Below are 21036 nucleotides of genomic sequence, written 5' to 3' on the forward strand. Positions count from 1 at the left end.
GATCTAACAATTCAGTTTTTGTTAGAAACTGAAGTTAGGAATCCTCTGTATGGTCCTTCTGATTCTGCATATAAAGGTAGATATAAAAGGAAATGGACAAATATGAAAACACAGTACAATCGTGAGCTTTGTAAAATGGTCAAAACTAAAAGTAGGTCCGGAACAAGTGAGGTTTACGTTCCGAAATAGATATTTTACGAGCATATGAAGTTTCTGGAAGACGTGAAAAAGGCAAAGAGAAAAATATTTACAATCGTAAGTAAAATGTCATTCAGTAGCGTAACTGAAGCTGTAAGACTTTTGGTCCGAAATTTTGTAATTTCAACTATATTTTAACCGGAAATTTATTTATATCTCTTGTCATATCATTTTGTCAACATCTGATACAAAGCAGTTTGCAAATTAATGTCTTACACTGTTAATAACTAAAGCTATAAGGGTTTTGTTCGGAAGTTTTTATATTTGTCTTTTCACTCGATATTTATGTATTCATATTTCTCTCGCCATTTCACTTTACCAACATCCGATACAAAGTAGATTGCAAATTCATCTGTTATATTCTTTGCGGTTCTTCCTACGTTACCTCCCTTTCCCTGAAGACATTTATTTTACGGAGATATTCTCCAACTGCCATCCGAAACCCTGCCTGTTTCTGGATGTTCCACATCAAAACTGCCAGGTGGTGAGTAAACTGTGGCATTTTCTTTATTCCTTCTAAGGAAACTGTGCAAAGACACAGTTGCAGAAGTCACTAATGTTGCTTTTTCGGGGCTTACGTGCATAGTTGTTCTAAAACACCGAAAAACTGCTTACAATATTACAAAAAAATTCTTCACAATTCTTCTAGCGCCTTTCTCTTGCCATCCTGCGTATGGGTTCATCATGAGTCTGAAAGAGCAAAAGCATCATCTCGCACCATAACAAATGGCAAATTTTCACAGTCAGAATCCATTTCTATTGATTTTCTGTAACAAAAAAATAAAAACGTGCGTTTAAAAAAAATAAAACGCCAACGTGTGTTTACAAGACATTGAAACTACTTAAACCTAACTAAACTAAGGACATCACACACATCCATGCCCGAGGCAGGATTCGAACCTGCGACCGTAGACTGAAGCGCCTAACACCGCTCGGCCACAGAGGCCGGCCGTGAGACTGGGATCTGCAGAAGCAGTGTTCATAGAATTTTACGGTCTCAGAACTTTAAGCCCTACATCCCAAGACTTCTCCAAGCTGAGAGACGAAGCGAATTTTGTGAGTAGTTCATTAACAGATGTGAAGAAGAGCAACGTTTCCAAGATCGGATTCTTTGGACAGGTGAAAAAATGGTTCAAATGGCTCTGAGCACTATGGGACTCAACTGCTGTGGTCATAAGTCCCCTAGAACTTAGAACTACTTAAACCTAACTAACCTAAGGACAGCACACAACACCCAGCCAGCACGAGGCAGAGAAAATCCCTGACCCCGCCGGGAACCGAACACGGGAACCCGGGCGTGGGAAGCGAGAACGCTACCGCACGACCACGAGATGCGGGCTTGGACAGGTGAAGCGACGTTTAATTTTGAAGTAACAATTAAGCGCCATAATTGCGTGTACTGGGCCAGGGAGAATCCATACGTAACCGAGCAAAGGTATGTTAATCTACCAGGAGTAACAGTCTGGTGTGGTCTGTCTTCTAGAGGGTTAATCGGGCCGTACTTCTTTGACAACACAGTCAAGGGCGACTCGAACTTGGAAATGTTGGGAATGATAACTCCTGGTCTTAGCGTTGTGTTTGGAAATGAAGATTATTACTTCGAACAGGATGGAGCGCCACCTCACTATCATCTGGATGTTAGGGCATTTCTCAGTCGTACATTCCCTTCCAGACGGATAGGGCGAAGAGGAAGTGTGGAGTATGCCGCTCGATCTCCAGATTTAACTCCTCTAGACTTCTTACTGTGTGGTAATCTCAAGAACAAAGTTTACGCTGCGAGACCACACACACTGGATGATCTTAGAGAGCAAACTGAGCAGGCCTGTGATGCTATTCCGTTGCAACAAGAAAATTGGCATGTCGCTCAGTCGTAGGCCGTTGTCGACGGTGTATTGCGATGGACGGACACCAATTTGGACGTTTACCACCTTAAGTCAGACCATGAGGCACCTGACATCACTAAAATTGTATTTATAACCCCTTTCAATAAAGAGATCTTCAGTTGCGAAGAATGTATACATTATTTTGGGACACTCTGTATATATAAACACGTGCAGGCGACAGCAACGTTACATGGTGACAAATGACTGCTAGTGAGACACACGCACGGTGCATGTACTGTAGTATCAGAGAGTGTGCTGTCCGTGTGTAGAACGGCGATGGCGCGCGACCTATAGTTTGACCGAGGGCAAATTGTGATGGCCTGGAGGCATTTCTGAAACTGCACGATTTGGGTGTTCCAGAAGTGCTGTAGTGAGTATCTTCGCCACGTGGCGAAACCAAGTAAAACCACGTCCAGATGTCGTGGGGTTAGGCGACCACCCCTCATTCATTATACATGTCGGACGTCGTAGACTGGGCAGACGTAAAACAGAACAGACGGCGAACTGTGGCGGAAATAACATCAGACTTGTGAGACCTGAGTTTCTCCTGGCGTATACACTTTCAAATAACTTCCAGGAATCCAGCCAGGTAACACTTTCAGCGGCCGCCGATATTTTGGCGGGAGAACACCCCGCCATTTTCAAGGCAAACTGGCTGGGTGTTCTCCCGCCGAAATATCGGCGGTCGCTGAAAGTGTTACCTGGCTGAATTCCCGGAAGTTATTTGAAACATCAGACTTAAATATTGGACAGATTACAAGAGTGTCTGAACACACAGTGCAATGCACACTCCTAACGATTGGCCTCCGCTGCCGACCACCAATGCCTGTGCCAATGCCAACACTACGACATCAGCAACTACCACTGAAATGGGCACGTCAGCATCGGCTCTGGGCGTTGGCGCAGTGTCAGAGCGTTGCATGGTCTGATAAATCCCGATACATTTTTCATCGTACCGATGGGACGGCGCGAATCCGTCGTCTTCCAGGGGAATAGGTCCTTGAGACCCGTACTGCGGTACGGAGACAAGCTGGCGGCGGCTGCATGGGGAACATCCACGTGGGCATCGGTGGTTCCAGTGGAGCTCGTGCCATTCACCATGACGGCCAAGGAGTAGCAGACCACGTACACCCCTTCATGTTTCCCTACCGCAGTGGCATTTTTCAACTAGATAAATCGCCTTGTTACAAGGTCAGGGGTGTGATGGAGTGGTTCGAGGAGCACAGTGGCGAGATCCAATTGATGTGCTGCGCCCCCCCCCCCCCCCACCCACAACTCCACAGATCTGAATCCGATCGAATACATCTGATTGAATGTGGTGTCAGAGCTCATCGGCCGCCTCCCCAGAATTTATGGGTGCTAGGTGCTGATGTGGTGCCAACTCCCTCCAGGACCTCACTGCTTCCATAACACTACCCATCGGCACTGTTGCCGCGCCAAAAGGCGACATACCGGCGATTACGTAGGTGGTCGTAATGTTCTGGGTGATCCGTCTAACGTGCTACTCATCGCGATTTGCAATCTTAGTGCTCTCCAGTGGCAGTTTCCGGTTACATCTGGCGTCGAATTTTTTTTTTATTTTTTTTATTTTTTTTCGCGCATAAAATAGCTGCCGTTTCTGTCAGTGATTTTTGAAGAAGAGCGGCAAAATTCTTGAAAAAGGTTCTGGGCTCGCCGATGACTTGAACAGATACAGGATACAGGAACGCTACATATGCTGCCCAACGATCTAACATACATACTCGTACGTGTAGAACTTATACGTTAACTCAACTGAATCTCTCTTACAATTTCGGTTTTAAACTGAATATAGCTGAAATATATTTGCTAAAGTCAGTTTGCGCATGCATAATATTCATATTCTCGATGCTGTACTCAGTACCAACACTCATAAGTAATGTACTTCAAAGAGTTCAAATGGCTCGGAGCACTATGGGACTTAACATCTCAGGTCATCAGCCCTCTAGCACTTAGAACTACTTAAACCTAACTAACCTAAGGACATCACACACATCCATGCCCGAGGCAGGATTCGAACCTGCGACCGTAGCGGCCGCGCGGTTAATGTATTTCACCACATAGGTTTCAAGATTCCTCCTGGTAGATTAACATGCCTTTGCTCGGTTACATACGAATTCACCCTGGCCCAGTACACGCAATTATGGTGGTTAATTGTTCCATCAAGTTTAAACGTTTCGCAATTTAACTCTAATGGAGGAGGACATCTTTTTTCGAAGCTACTCACCACCATTGAGAAAGATATTTACTGAGAAGATACGAACAGCAAGCAGTCCACCACATGAAGAGGTGGGTATACCTAATGTGATCAAAAGTATCCGGACATCCCCAAAACATGCTTTTTCAAATTAAGTGCTTTGTGCTGCCGTCTACTACCAGGTATTCCATACGAGCAACCTCAGTAGTCATTAGACAGCATGAGAGAGCTGAATGGGGCGCTCCGCGAAACTCACGGACTTCGAACATCGTCAGGTGATTGGGTGTCACTTGTGTCATACGTCTGTACGCGAGATTCCCACGCTCCTAAAGATCTATATCTACATCTACATGTTTACTCTGCAACTCACACTTAAGTGCCTGGCAGAGGGTTCATCGAACCATTTTCATACTACTTCTTTACCATTCCACTCTCGAATGGCGCGTGGGAAAAAGGAACATCTAAATCTTTCCATCCGAGCTCTGATCTCTCTTATTTTATTATGATGATCATTTCTCCCTACGTAGGTGGGTGTCAAAAAATTTCGTAAATAGATCTCGCCGCAAACAAAGCCGCCTTTGTGATTCTTTGTTTCAGTTTGATTCAGTGACTGCCACCCCAATTCGCGTATCATATCAGTGACACTCTCACACATATTGCGCGATAACACAAAACGGGCTGCCTTCTTTGCACTTTTTCGATGTCCTCCGTCAATCCTACCTGGCAAGGATCCCACACCGCGCAGCAATATTCCAGCAGAGGACGGACAAGTGTAATGTAGGCTGTCTCTTTAGTGGGTTTGTCGCATCTCCTAAGTGTTCTGCCAACAAAGCATAGATTTCTGCGTGGATGACCAGGCACTTTTCTTTGTTTAGTGCCAATTTCCACTTTTCGCAACATACAGAAATTCTCTCTAGATCATTTTGTAATTGGAATTAATCGTCTGATGATTTTACTAGACGGTAAACTACAGCATCCAGCATCATCAGCAAACAATCTAAGAGGGCTGCTCAGATTATCACCTAGATCATTTATGTAAATCAGGAACAGCAGAGGGCCTATGACACTGCCTTGCGCAACACCAGATATCACTTCTTTTCTACTCGATGATTTACAGTCTATCACTACGAACTGTCACCTCTCTGAGAGGAACTCACGAATCCAGTCACACAACTGAGACAGTACTCTATATGCACGCAATTTGATTAATAGTAGCTTGTGACGAACGGTATCAAAAGCCTTCTGGAAATCTAGGAATATGGAATCGATCTGAGATCCATTGTCGACAGCACTCATTAATCCATGGGAATAAAGCTGTGTTGCACAAGAACGATATTTTCTGAATCCGTGTTGGCTATGTATCAATAAGTCATTTTCTTCAAGGTGATTCATGATGTTCGAGTACAGTATATGCTCCAAAAGCCTGCTGCAAATTGAGATCAGTGATATAGGTCTATAATTCAATGGGTTACTCCTATTTCCTTTCTTGAATATTGGTGTGACCTGTGCTACTTTCCAGTCTTCAGGAACAGGCCTTTCAAGTGAGCGGTTGTATATGATTGCTAAGAAAGGCCCTATTGTGTCTGCATACTCTGAAAAGAACCTGATTGTATACCATCTGGACCGGAAGACTTGTCTTTATTAAGTGATTTAAATTGTTTCGCAACATCCCTAGGTCCACTGTTCCCGACATGTGAAGTGAAAACGTGAGCGTACAGGCTGACCTTGTCTGTTGACTGACAGAGACCGCCGACAGTTGAAGAGGGTCGTAATGTGTAATAGGCAGACACCTATCCAGACAATCACACGGGAATTAGAAACTACATCAGCATCCACTGCAAGCACTATGACAATTAGGCGGAAGTTGAGAAAATTTGGATGTCATGGTTGAGTGGCTACTCATAAACCACACATCACGCCGATAAACGCCAAACGACGCCTCGCTTGGTGTAAGGAGCGTAAACATTGGACCATTAAACAGTGGAAAAACGTTGTGTGGACTGAGGAATCAAGGTACACAGTGTGGCGATCCTATGGCAGGATGTGGGTATGGCGAATGCCCGGTGAATGTCACCTGCCAGCGTGTGTGGTGCCAACAGTAAAATTCGGAGGCGGTGGTGTTATGGTGTGGTCGTGTTCTTCAAGGAGGAGCCTTGCACACGTTGTTGTTTTGTGTGGCACTATAGCAGCACAGGCGCATACTGATGTTTTAAGCACCTTCTTGCTTCCCACTGTTGAAGGGCAATTCGGGGACGGCGACTGCATCTTTCAAGACGATCGAGCACCTGCTCACAATGCACGTTCTGTGGCGGAATGGTCACACGACATAGAGTCCTGACCTGAATCCTACAGAACACCTCTGAGGTGTTTTGGAACGCCAACTTCGTGCCACACCTCACCGACCTCACTCTCCTCAGTGAAGAATGGGCTGCTACTCCCCAAGAAACCTTCCAGCACCTGACTGAATGAATGCCTGCCAGAGTGGAAGCTAACGCTAAGGGTGGATCAACACCATACTGAATTGAAACATTACCGATGGAGGGCGCCACGAACTTTTAAGTCATTTTCAGACAGGTGTCCGGATACTTTAGATCACATAGTGTATATCTTTTCATAGTAGCAAAAAATCCTGGGGAAGTGTCTTTTATAAAGAATAACAGTGACTATTGGAGATAATACGTCTATTAAATGAACAGGACAGTCACAGAATGTTTTACGGAAAAAAATCTAATATAGGTAGGTTGGGACCTGTTACCTTTCTCATTATACATTAAGTATATTCACAATTGCAAATATGGACGACTATCACGTGTAGAATGGAATGATGACAATGAACATTGGTGTCCGACCGGGACTTGAACTCGGATTTCCCACCTATCGCGCTGGCCAGAGTGGCCGAGAGGTTCTAGGCGCTACGGTCTGGAGCCGCGCGACCGCTACGGTCACAGGTTCGAATCCTGCCTCGGGCATGGATGTGTGTGATGTCCTTAGGTTAGTTGGGTTTAAGTAGTTCTAACTTCTAGGGGACTGATGACCTTAGAAGTAAAGTCCCACAGTGCTCAGAGCCATTTGAACCAGCCCACTTATGGCGAGCGGCCGCCTTACCACGCACGACTCCCGGTCAGACCCATACAGCCATCTGTCGTCTGCTATCTGTACTCGTACATCCGTTATGCATACGCCCGTACAGGCGAGACATTTTACTTGAGAGTCTCTCTTGCCCGGTGTCGGCGGATAAATACTACATTGCAGTGCTTGTGTTATTGTGAATTACCAGGCAAACTGTCCAAAGCAACTTTACATCGTAATTCAGAATAACACAGGCACTCCAATACAACATTTCTCATTCTAGTTTACGACGCTATCAACCACGTTATTACTCCAGAGTGAGAGCACTGTTCTGAGAATGGAAACAAGGTACAATTAGGCTTCATTCTCTTTATTTTCCAGTTAGGCAATTGCAATCGTGATGACCTTTTTATTTCCCGTGCGATTGGCCAATTTCCAACGTGGTGACCCACGACTGAAATTGACCAGGTGGACGGAAAATAAAAAGAACAGAGCCTACTTGAGCCATGTTTTCATTTTCAAAACCCGACAAGGTTATGTGGACTTCCACAAAATAAAATTTTAAAACAAAAGCATTAAGTTCCACGGTACATAATGAGTTAAAGGCTGTAACTGCAAATGTCATTTCATATTTAGGACAAATTGTACCACACACAAAGCGCTTCTGATAAATCACAATTGTGCTGTAGCACTAATATGGTATACTTTCACAGTATAACACGAGAAGTACCGAATACAAGATGCGTTCAGCTACCGATATGTACTTGACTGCCTTTTTATTACTATAAATCGTACCCAAAACGACGCGTTTTCGAGAGATCCTCAATATTCTGGTGCTTTTAAACATCTTTATATGCATACCGCATACGCTGTACGGGGTGATCAGAACCCCTCTGAAACGTTTGTAAACATGTTTCAGGGTAAGTTGTGCTGAGAAATAATTACACACATAAAAAAAAATTCATCATCCCGGTTCCCAGAACTCCTGAAGATAAACGTTGACTGTGGATATTGTATCATAGACACAGTCACTTTGACTGTTCAAAGATGTCACTAAACCCACCCAAAGATGTAAACAACCACGCATAAGCAGCGCCTATTAAACGAAGGGGGTCCGACAGCCGATTAGTTCCAGTCATTCCACCAAGAAGGAGGTACACGGCTAGTGTTCTCTGTAGTTCAACCATGCCTAGACAGTCAGTACTGCGGTTCGATCGCGTCTGCATTGTTATTTTGTGCCAGGAAGGGCTCTCAACAAGGGAAGTGCCAGGCGCCTCGAAGTGAACCTAAGCGATGTTGTTCGGACATGAAGGAGATACAGGGAGACAGGAACTGTCGATGACATGAGTCGCTCAGGCCGCCCAAGGGCTACTACTGCAGTGGATGACCGCTACCTACGGATTATGGCTCGGAGGAACCCTGACAGCAACGCCACCATGCTGAATAATGCTTTTCGTGCAGCCACAGAACGTCGTGTTACGACTCAGACTGTGCGCAATAGGCTGCATGATGCACAACTTCACTCCCGACGTCCATGGCGAGGTCCATCTTTCCAACCACGACACCATGCAGCACGATACAGATGGGCCCAACATTATGCTGAATGGACCGCTCACGACTGGCTTCACGTTCCCATCACCGATGAGTGTCGCATATGCCTTCAAACAGACAATCGCCGGAGACGTCTTTGGAGGCAACCCGGTCAAGCTGAACGCCTTAGACACACTGTCCAGAGATTGCAGCAAGGTGAAGGTTCCCTGCTGTTTTGGGGTGGCATTATGTGGGGCCGACGTACGCCGCTTGTGGTCATGGAAGGCGCTGTAACGGCTGTAAGATACGTGAATGCCTCCTACGATAGATAGTGCAACCATATCGGCAGCGTATTGGCTAGTCATTCGTCTTCGTGGACGACAATTCGCGCCCCCATCGTCCACATCTTGTGAATGACCTTCCGGAACCACGCTGCTGCTACGGTCGCAGGTTCGAGTCCTGCCTCGGGCATGGGTGTGTGTGATGTCCTTAGATTAGTTATGTTTAAGTAGTTCTAAGTCTACGGGACTGATGAGCTCAGATGTTGAGTCCCATAGTGCTCAGAGCCATTGGAACCATTTTGAACTTCCTTCAGTATAACGACATCGCTCGACTAGAGTGGCCAGCATGTTCTTCAGACATTAACCCTGGTATAGATTGAAAAGGAGCGTTTATGGACGACGTAACCCATCAACCATTCTAAGGGATCTATGCCGAATCGCTGTTGAGGAGTGGGACAATCTGGACCAACAGTGCCTTGATGAACTTGTGGATAGTCTGCCACTGTATAGTACGATAACTGTCAAGGAGAATAGACACGTCTATGGAATATTCATAATTTTCTGAAAAAAAGGTAATGAGGGAGATTTGCACACGGATCTTCCGCTTTGCAGTCGACACGTTATCACACAACCACGACGCTGTGATGCTCGGAATTGCACATCTTGAGTTTGGAGCGTTCAGTATCTATTTTGCTTCTTTTTTCACAGTTCGGTACACCTTTTCTCCTATTTTCATGCTTGATCTGTGTTCACTTTTTGACTGGCTATCCACTGGGCCATTTTACCATTAAATCTGAGGGGAGGGGGGTTATGATGGGGAGTTTCCCGTGTCAGCCGATGCGGCGAACGCGCTATCAGATCTCCCACTAACGCTCTGTTGCTGACATATAAAACTGGCTAGTAAGTACGTGCTTTCTGGCTAGTTTCAGCGCTAAGTGTTTAACAAGGTAGAATTAAAGTACACGTCGAACGCTCTGAGTTCATTTCCTGTGCAAAATGGGATAGGAAACAGTACACGAACTGTGTCATAAATTTAACCATTAGGGTATTAGCCGCCGTTGGCAATAGACTCATCAAATAGTTTTATCTGCTAGCCTGCAGTTACGACCACGGATATTTTATGCCTTTAGAGACGTCATACACGTTTTGCGAACTCAACGCGACCATGATGCAATGCAATAAAGCAAGTTGTGGTACTAAAGCTGAGATACGTGCGCAACTGTTTCTCCTCAAGGTGCCTTTCTCAAGGCCAGAGTATGGACCTGTGCAACTGTCAACTGTTTTCATGTCTTTGCTGAAGCAGCACGGCCCCAGAGACCGAGGTGCTCGTTATCATAGGTGGGTTCTACCCTTGTAATTATCCTGCACGACACAGGTCGTATAATGCTTCCTGCACTACTTTGGTCAGCAATTCTTGGGAACCTTTTATAGTGTAAAGCTGATGTTATTTTGTTACTGTTGTATTCTTCAGTACGAAGGCTAGCTCTCCATGCTACTCTAAACTGGGCAAGCATATTCATCTCTGCATAAATTCTGCAATCTGCTTACTGTATTCAGTTTATAAACCTCACACACTCTCACTTTCTTTCTTTGGCAACTGGTAATTCCATGATGCATAGATTGTATGCTATGAACCAATCCCTTAGTCAAGCTGTGCCATAAATTTACTTTTTCCCCGATTCAATTCCCTACCTCCTCATTTTGGCCGAGCGGTTAAAGGCGCTACAGTCTGGAACCGCACGACCGCTACGGTCGCAGGTTCGAATCCTGCCTCGGGCATGGATGTGTGTGATGTCCTTTGGTTAGTTAGGTTTAAGTAGTTCCAAGTTCTAGGGGACTGATGACCACAGCAGTTAAGTCCCATAGTGCTCAGAGCCATTTGAACCTCCTCATTTCTTAAACTATCTAACCATCTAATCTTCAGCAGTCTCCTACAACAGCACAGTTCAAAAGTTTATATTCTCTTCTTGTTTGGATTGCCTAACGTCCCCGTTTCACTCCCATACACAGTTATACACCAGACAAATACCTTCACAAAACACTTCCTAAATTTAAATATATGTAAGATTTTAACAAATTCTTCTTTCTCAAAAATTTTTTCTTCCTATTAGCAGTCTGCACTTTATATCGTCCTTGCTTCGACCATCTCATCTCTTTTCAAGATACTAACCATTCCGTTCAACTGTTCTTCCGAGTACTTGCCACCTCTAAAAGAATTACAGTGTCATTGAAAAAAAGCGCAATGTTTTGTTTTTTCTTCCTGAACTTTAATTTCTTTCCCAAATTTGTCCTTAGTTTCGTTTACTGCTTGCTTAACGTACAGATTAAATAACATCGGTGATAGGCTACAAACGTGGTTCACTCCCTTCTCAATTACTGCTTCCCTTTCATGCCCATCTACCCTTATAGCCGGCGTCTGATTTTTCTTTACAAATTGTAAATAACCTTTGGCTGCCTGTATTTTACACCTGCTACCTTCAAAATTTCAAAGAGTTTTTTCCAGTCAGCAATTCAAAACCTTTCTCTAAATCTACAAATCAACTGCAACTCATGTTGCAGTCAAATGGTTCAAATGGCTCTAAGCACTATGAGACTCATTATCTGAGGTCATCAGTCCCCTAAACTTGGAACTACTTAAACCTAACTAAACTAAAGACATCACACACATCCATGCCCAAGGCAGGATTCGAACCTGCGTCCGTAGCAGCACCGGACTGAAGCGCCTAGAACCGCTCGGTCACACCGGCCGGCAGTCAAGTCTTTGAAGGATGCACCTCAGTACATCCAGAAACGAATGGCCCCAGTAATGCCAATATCGATTATTTTTAGAGGTGCGTATGGGGTCTGAAGATGGCATCATGACTTGCAGAAACTAACAGCGAAAATAAAATAAAAGAACTTCTCAAGTTCCACGGCTATTTGGCGAATTTCTTGGTTAAATATTTGACCACCCGCTGTCCCACGTCCACAATAGATCAACAGAGATTATAGCAATTTTAGTTGGTAGTATCGTTGTTATAAAAGAGACGAATTCAACGGCATTTCACTGTTCCGTATCTGATTTCTAGTTTCGCAGTGATTACAATATTTAGACATTAGGAAGGAAGGAAGATTTGGGTAAATGTTCCGTCGACATCGAGGTCAGCAGAGCCGGAGCACAAGCTCAAGGACGGGGAAGGAAATCGGCCGTGCCCTTTCAAAGGAATCATTCCGGCATTTGCCTAGAGCGATTTAGAAAAATCACTGAAAACCTAATTTTTTTATTTTGCTTCTGGACAAGGCGTTATTTGGAGTGGTCAAAATAAAAGGGACAACCTGTACAGCGTATGTGCGGCGAGCGTATACGAAGCGGGGCCGCGCAGTAGTAACACAGTGGACTTATATACGGGATCACAGCAGTTCAAATCCTCTGTCGGCTTATCCAGATTTTCCGTGGTTTTATTGAACTGTTTAACCCCTTCACTACGAATTTTTTTTTCGGTATGACATATTAATGTACGATTATTTTCATTAATGTCGTCGTCAGAAGTAAAACTCTGGAAAAAAGAATCCTGCCGTTTCGTTTTCCAGCGTATGGAGGGGTGGTATGTATGTGTTACACCGGGATTTTAGCGGGACCTAATCTTTCCTAGTGATAATGAACTGCATTTTCACTTATGATGCATATATTTTCAGAAAAGCACTTGGGTCGTATTCGTTCTCAAGTCAACGTTCCTTTTTCTCTACATATACTCACCGTACAGGCATGAATGCGGTATCGTTACACAGGTTTTTTAACCGGCTTCTAACACTGCCTACTGATTTCGCGAAATAACGTACTATTTATAGAAAATTTTAACATAAAAAAGACTTTTAACTATCAATAGGCAAAACGGTGTCATGGATATCCGGCTTCATACTCGTATTTTACGAAGCTAACTTATTATTCAGGAATAGCAGAGTCCCTTTTCATATTGTGTTATTACAAATATAATTTTATTTGTTGTAAAGTACTTATTTACTGGATAATTTGTACATAGTTATGTCATAGATGGAACCACCACTTCGGCAGTCCATTATCTCAGCCTCTAAACCTTGAAGAAAATTAAAAACAAAAACTACAATAAGATTATTTTCTAACGTCAAATATCGTAATTTTCCGTAAAGTATTTTGTTCAAAATAATGTTCATCGAAATTTGTATACAAGGATGTATCATAAACTCACGATTATTATGCCACGCCGTTCGGTTCATTTTTAAAGACGTTTTCTCTTCATTCCCACAACTACCCTTATCTCAGCGACTACATTTATTCCAAATGGAAATGAAGTTCCATGCTTCTGAACGGAGCGTAGGGGAACGTTGCGGGAGACCCGCACCGCCGTACTAGGCAAGGTCCTAATGGAGGTGGTTTGCCGTTGTCTTCCTCCGACAGTAATGAGGATGAATGATGATGATGAAGACGACACAACAACACCCAGTGAAAATCCCTGACCCGGCCGGGAATCGAACCCGGGACCCCCGAGATCGCTACCGCGGGACCACGAGTGGCGGACTTATTCCAAATACTGCCATTATTTAAGACTATAGAAGTGCCCAATTTTCGCAGCACAGGTTCCCTGGTTACAAATATTGAACATTTCGACAGACTTTTCCATACGACAAGATCCTTATAATTACATGCAAATTCGAGTGTCTCGACCAGAGTCGTACGAGCCACCTACATGTTTTACGATGTGAAGCAGATTTTGCACAAAGCAGTTTGACACTAGGTACGAAGCAACGACACGCAGCAAATTTCCACGGTTTCTCTGATGACTTACTGCGGGACCTACAGATAAATCCTAACGGTACTGAAAAAGGCGAATGCTGGTATGGTTATTTACAAATGTCACGGCCGGTTTCCTTCCCCGTCCCTCCTCAATGCCAGTTTGTGCCCCACCTTTAATGAGCTCCTCGTCGATGGGACGTTAACCCCTAATGTTACCTCCTTCCTTTTTTCCAGTAAGAATAAATTAACTCGAGACGTTAGCGCACACGACGCCACTGTCCCATCAGTGGCGAAGTTTTCGTGCACAGAATCCTTGACGCTGACGCTGAAGATCCCTTCCGCCGACTGTTCGCCGCCATTTGAAATACATCGTGGAATGTTTTGACTGACACGCCGTGACGTCTATTGTGAATCGGCGTGTAAGGCTTCATATTAGCATCCATGACCGGGCAGTTACCCGTAATCTACGCAATACCTCGTGTGACGCTTGAGGATGAGCTCGGAACGACGGTAGGCCGCCTTGGGTACAGATGATGAGTCACGATTTATAATAGGGACACCCGATGGAAGCGTGCGTGTCCGGTGAACGGCATATAAACGATGGTGCCTGTGTGCAACTTACTGGGGTGCGAAAGATGGACGGGTGGGGAAGTCAGATTACAGTTCTGTACTGGGTCCAGTAAAGGTCTCACTGGTCTTAACTTTACAGACACCTTAACGGCATTACAGCGGTTTACAGTTTTCTTTTTACTTCGATGCATAGATAGCAAGTTTATACACTACACTGGGAAACAGCCATTTTGTTGTCCTATATCTGTGGCTTGTTCTTAAGTAATTTTTGGTCTCTGAATTCACAACTGTTAGCAGTTTTTCTCTATCGCATCAAGTTTTTAAACTACAGCATACTCTCTCTTTCCCCTAAAAGTCATTAAAACTGAGCATACAAAGGAAAATAAAGAATATTTTATTCATTCAAAGGTTATTATAATATTCAAAGTTACATTGTGTTTATACAAATAATAAAAACAAAGACATTAGGGCCCAAATTTTCGATTATAACTTTTCCTACAATGTTCCATCTGGGGACAAATGATTCAAATGGCTCTGAGCACTATGGGACTTAACTTCTGAGGCCATCAGTCTCCTAGAACTACTTAAACCTAACTAACCTAAGGACATCACACACATCCATGCCCGAGGCAGGAATCGAACCTGCGACCGTAGCGGTCGCGCGATTCCATACTGTAGCGCCTAGAACCGCCACCCCGGCCGGCATCTGGGGACATTCTCGCTTGGTGCTCTAACAGTAGTCAGCCATCATACCGACATCCCAACTACCTGGACACCTTGCTCCCATGACCTTCAGATCTTGGTGGAATCGCTCACCCTGTTCATCGCTAACAGCACGAAGATTTTCTGGAAAGTTAGCAAGATGGCTATGTTAGAAATGCAGTTTGATACTCATGTTACAGCCAAGCTTTTTAAAGTTCCCTAAGAGTTGCTAAGCAATTTCGACGTAATTCTGGGCTCGTGTATATTTCCTAGAAAGTCCTTGACAATACTTTTGAATGCCAACCAAGCATTCTTTTCAAGTTCGGTCATTGTGTCTATGAAACGTTCATCTTATTAAAGATCTGTGGCCCATCAAAGACACCAGCCTTCATCATCTCATACGTCAAGCTAGGAAATGCGGAAATGATATACTCAGAACAGTCCCCTTCAGCTGACAGAGCTCTAACAAATTGCTTCATGAGACCTAGTTTTATATGCAAAGGCGGAAATATAATATTTTTTGTCGACAAGTGGATGATTTACAATGTTTGGATCACCAGGTTTCAGGTCAGATCTTGGCGGCCACTCTGACTGCACCCAATGCTTCTCACGAGCTCTGCTGCCCCACATACACAGAAAACACGGATACTTGATATACCCGCGTTGCTGGCCAAGAAGGAAAGAAACCATTTTAAGGTCAACACAGATGATCCATTGCTGCAAGTTATATTGCAACACGTCAATGACCTTCTTTACGTCTTCGTATTTTTCATGCAAGAAAACTGAATGGCCTATTGGGACTGAACCGTATAAGTTTCCATTGTGGAGGAGAACACACTTCAAGCAACGTTTTGAGCTATCAATAAACAATCGCCATTCGGTTGCGTTATAGTCTGAAATTCCCAATTCCTTCATTAAAGCAGGTTTGTTGTGGCAATACACCAATCCATCAGCACTCCGAAAGAACTGCAGAAATGCACTTTCTCTCGATTGGAAGTAGGTGATGTTAGCTCTTTTTTCCAACAAGTTTTTTTCGTGCAGTCTTGATGCTAGAAGTTCTGATGCTTTTTTGGATAGTCCCAGATCCCGTACCAAGTCATTTAACTCATGCTGATTACGAACAGAATCATCGTCACCTTTAAAATCTTCGTCGCTGCGGTCACTTCGATCTTCGCCCGGCGCATCTTCTTGTGTTTCCAAAGAGGGTAATTCTTGAAACACTGACACTGGAATTTCAGCTGAATGCGGCACAGGGCGTATAGCTGACTTTAAAGTAGGGTAATCTATTTTATATTTGCTTTTTTTGTTATATCCTGACTATACAAAAGTAACAATCACTGGAGTGGTCTCTGGGTTCTCGCCAAATCATTGGTATACCAAACGGAAGTTTATCGCGTGTTCCTTTTGTCCACATTCTCAAACCCTCCACACCCTGCTTGCAGACTTTGTGAGGGGCCTATGATTCGTCTTGGTCGCCAATTTTTACTTTAAAAGAAGCAAAATAGGCTTCCCTGACAAAATTACTGATGTTTGTCCGTTGACTGGGAATGGTAAAACTGCTACATATATAACAGAACGAATCGGGTCTGTTTAAGCAGTTGCGGCGCGAACTATCAGCGGCAGACATAAAGAAACCTTTTCGTTTATATATAAATAAGAAGCAAATACTGCTAATCTTGTGTAAATACAAATTACTGCACTACGCGTCGGAAACCGGCTTCACTATACCAGAGCGACAAGTACACCTGTTTACTACAGCGTCTCATGCGTAACTGACCACATTAGTCTAGACAATATGAATCTAAACCTGTCGCACGACGTCACTACCCCTCCAGTCGTCCCTGGTTTAAGGTTCGCCGACAGAGTGCAGCACTGCTTACTGTAACAAACAAGTTACCTGTCAGAAGCGTAATCGCATGCGCAACAACTGTAGAAACTAAACTTGACGTGATAGGATAAAAACTAATTACAGTTTTGGAATCAGCATGTCCATTTACCTCGGAAACAGCCAAAGAATCGAAGTCAACAGAAGTTAAGTTACAAATTGTACCCCAGTGCTGTCAAATCAAAAGTGTACGGGCTCCTAAGGGTGGACATTAATATGGTGCGTGTCAACCTGTGGCCTTTATGATGGCTGGATCTCTGCTGGGGACACTTTCAAGAAGGCGTATGAATGTATGTACATGAACGACAGCCTTTTCTTCCACACGAGTCGTAACCAGAGATGGTACGCTGAGATCTGGAGCGAAGTCGACGCCCTGCTCACCCCAAAAGCGTCCCTTTGGCTTCAGGTAGAGGGGCACGCCAATCCATTCCAGGAATATTACTGCCCACAAACCATTGCCTCACAGATGCTACTTTGTCATGGTGATACAACAGATCGTTGTTTACGAACTATCCCTCTAATGTACACACTACACGACACTGTACAACGTGTTGGTATTGTTCAGCATTCAGCATTATCCTAGGATAAATATGGGAACGACATGCTGACCACGATCAGAGCCCAATATCTTAACAAGACCTACTCCGTAATACACAGGATGGGTCACTAACTATTGCCACCAAGAATAACTCCGGAAGTATGATAGTAGCTGACAAGTTTGTGGGACAAAAGTTCCATGGGAAAACGGGGGCCATAATATGACGTTGGTTTTTTGTTGCTAGGTGGGGTCGCTTCAGAGACATGAAGGTCAACTTTGTTTTTTAAATGGGATGCTATAGTTTGGTACTTATTTTTTGACAGCAGCTATCGAGACGAATCGAATGATGTGTAACAGTAAGGTCTTTGAAGGTCAATGGAGGTCACAAAGGTGGCATGAACGTCCATTTACAGAAGGTGTTCGAAGTGATGACCATGGGTATCAATGCAGTGCTGCAATCATCTTCTCATGGATTGAGTGGTATTCCTTATCATTTCGGCACTTATCGAAGCACGTACTCTGTCAGTCCTCTCGTACATCGTAAAATAATAAATATTTGCCGAATACGGCGTATCCATCTAACGTGCCATTGACATGTAAACACGATTCGACGGTTTCGCAATACAACACTAATAGGAACGATAAGACTAGTATCGGCGAATAAAGCGAATGTGAATGATGTGTTCCTTTCTAAGAACAAGTCGATATGCTTCTCATTTACGGAGAATGCCAACGAAATTCAGTGAGAGCTAGAGACTTATACGCTGAAAGATATCCTCAACGTACTCACCCTACACGTCGTACATTTAAAAATGTGTGTGATAAATTGAGAACTGCATCATTAACGCATCGAAAGCATACCCGGCAAAGGAAAGTTACTAACGAGGAAACGGACATTGGTACTTATGCCACTGTGGTTCGAGATCCTTGTGTTAGTTCGCGTCAAATCGTAAGGGAATCTGGCATGAGGCAGAGCAGTTTTGTTCGTGTTCTACATCGCCATAAGTATCATCCTTACCGTATCAGTCTCCACCAAGCAGTGTACGGATTGTATACCGATGGCCTGAACTTCAGATTCAGAGGGATGACACATTTATTAATATGATTTTATTTAGTGACGAGGCTACATTCACGAACCATGGAAATGTTAATTAGCATAACACGCATTATTGGGCCAATGAAAATCCATGTTGGTTGTGGCAAGTTGCACGCCAAAATCCGTGGTCGGTGAATGTATGGTGTGGGTTTCTGGAGGACAAAATTACAGGCCCCTATTTCATCGAAGGAAATGGTAGGAAGTACACCACATTCCTGCAAGAAACATTAGGTCTGTTATTGCAAGAAACACCTTTAGGAAGTCCGCCTGCTTAGCTTGGTAGTAACGTGGTACCCTCCCATGGAAGCGGGCTCGGGTTCGATTCCCGGCCGGGCTGGAGATTTAGTCCGCTCGGGGACTGGGTGTTGTGTGGCCAGCATCATTTCGTCCTCACCACCAGCGCGCAAGTCACCCAATGTGGCGTCGAATGAAGTAAGACTTGCACTTGGCGGCCCAACTTCCCCGACTAGGAGCCTCCCGGCCAACGACGCCATACTCTCATTTCCATTTTACCTTTAGGAACGAGGCACAGAATGTGGTATCAACACGATGGGTGTCCGGCACGTTTTTCGCTGATGGCTAGAAATGAGTTGCATAGACAATTCCCAAATAGTTTGATTGGACGCGAAGGAGATGTGTAGTGGCCGGCTCGTTCGCCAGACTTGACGCCTCTGAATTTTTTCTTGTGGGGATTCGTAAAAGACATTGTGGTGTCACCGCCAGACACCACACTTTCTAGGTGGTAGCCTTTAAATCGGCCGCGGTCCGTTAGTATACGTCGGAACCGCGTGTCGCCACTGTCAGTGATTGCAGACCGAGCGCCGCCACACGGCAGGTCTAGAGAGACTTCCTAGCACTCGCCCCAGTTGTACAACCGACTTTGCTAGCGATGGTTCCCTGACAAATTACGCTCTCATTTGCCGAGACGATAGTTAGCATAGCCTTCAGCTACGTCATTTGCTACGACCTAGCAAGGCGCCATTATCATTTGCTATTTATCTTGTAAAGCATGTACCGTCAGACAGATGTTCACCAATTATGTATTCCCGCAGCTACGTACGTTATTTGCTACTATAACTTCCTTTACCTGTTCCAGACCTCACGCCAGCCTGCGTGAGCTCAAACGCGTGCCTTTCGGCTACCCGTCATTGTGGATTGGCTGTCCTGCCAGTCCACAACATTGTTTATAAAGACATTCCAACTACATCTGAAGATATGCGAGAGAGAATTGTCAGAGCATGTGCTTCGGTAAGTGCTGAAGTGATAAGGAATACCACTCAATCCATGTGAAGATGATTGCAGCACTGCGTTGATATCTATGGTCATCACTTCGAACACCTGTAAATGGTCGTTCGTGCCACCTTTGTGACCTTCGTTGTCCTTCAAAGACCTTACTGTTACACATCATCGGATTCGTCTCGATAGCCGCTATCAGAAAATAAGTACCAAACTATAGCATCCCCAAAAAAAAGGTTGTCCATATCTCTGAAGCGATCCCACCTAGCAACAAAAAATCAACGTCCTATTATGGCCCACGTTGTCCCATGCAACTTTTGTCCCACAAACTTTTCTGCCCCTATCATACTTTCGGAGTTATTCTTGGTGGCAATAGTTAGTGACTCACCCTATATAGCTTATCGCTCCCTGTATTTTACCCCTGCTACTTCCAGAATTTCAAAATGCATCTTCTAGTCAACACCGTCAAAAGCTTTCTCCAAATCTACAAATGTTGTAAACTTATGTTTGCCGTTCCTTGATCTACCTTCAGCAATAAATCATAGGGTCAATATTGCCTTGCGTGTTCCTACACTTCTCCGATATCCAACGTGATCTTCCCCGAGGTTAGTTTCTACCAGTTTTTCCATTCTTCTGTAGGAGGGTTTGTGTTGGTATTCTGCAACTGTGATTAATTAAACTGATTGATAGTTCAGTAATATTCACACCTGTCAGCACCTGCTTTCTTTGGCACTGGAATTATGCCTCTTGGAAGTCTCTTCAGTAAGCTTCTTGGTACCAGCAGTATGTAATGGTTTGGTGAAAGTAATCAAGAATTTCATTAAGGTAAGTTTGAAATCAGAATACAATTTTCATTTCTATTTAATTTTTGTTCACCAGCACACAGCACTGTTTACACTAGCAATTCCAGCTTCAGGCCTGTGTCGACACAGTATGAAACTCATTACCTCAAATGAAAACCATGTGGACGAAGAGCCATCTGCGCTTCCACTCATACTATGCAGGTTCTAAGACTACGGTATTTTTTGCATGCTTCATCAAGTGTGATTCAGAGCTCATCGGCACCAGGTTACCAACCGCCCT

General features: G+C 44.2%; 1 protein-coding gene across 1 annotated transcript in view; it reads right to left on the minus strand.

Annotated features, from left to right (window-relative positions):
• LOC124550802 (apoptosis-stimulating of p53 protein 2-like) overlaps positions 1-21036 on the minus strand; it is a 700925-nt gene that overhangs the window by 299562 nt on the left and 380327 nt on the right. The window lies entirely within an intron of this gene.

The sequence above is a fragment of the Schistocerca americana genome, chromosome 9 (genome assembly GCF_021461395.2).
Source record: "Schistocerca americana isolate TAMUIC-IGC-003095 chromosome 9, iqSchAmer2.1, whole genome shotgun sequence".
Taxonomy (NCBI): domain Eukaryota; kingdom Metazoa; phylum Arthropoda; class Insecta; order Orthoptera; family Acrididae; genus Schistocerca; species Schistocerca americana.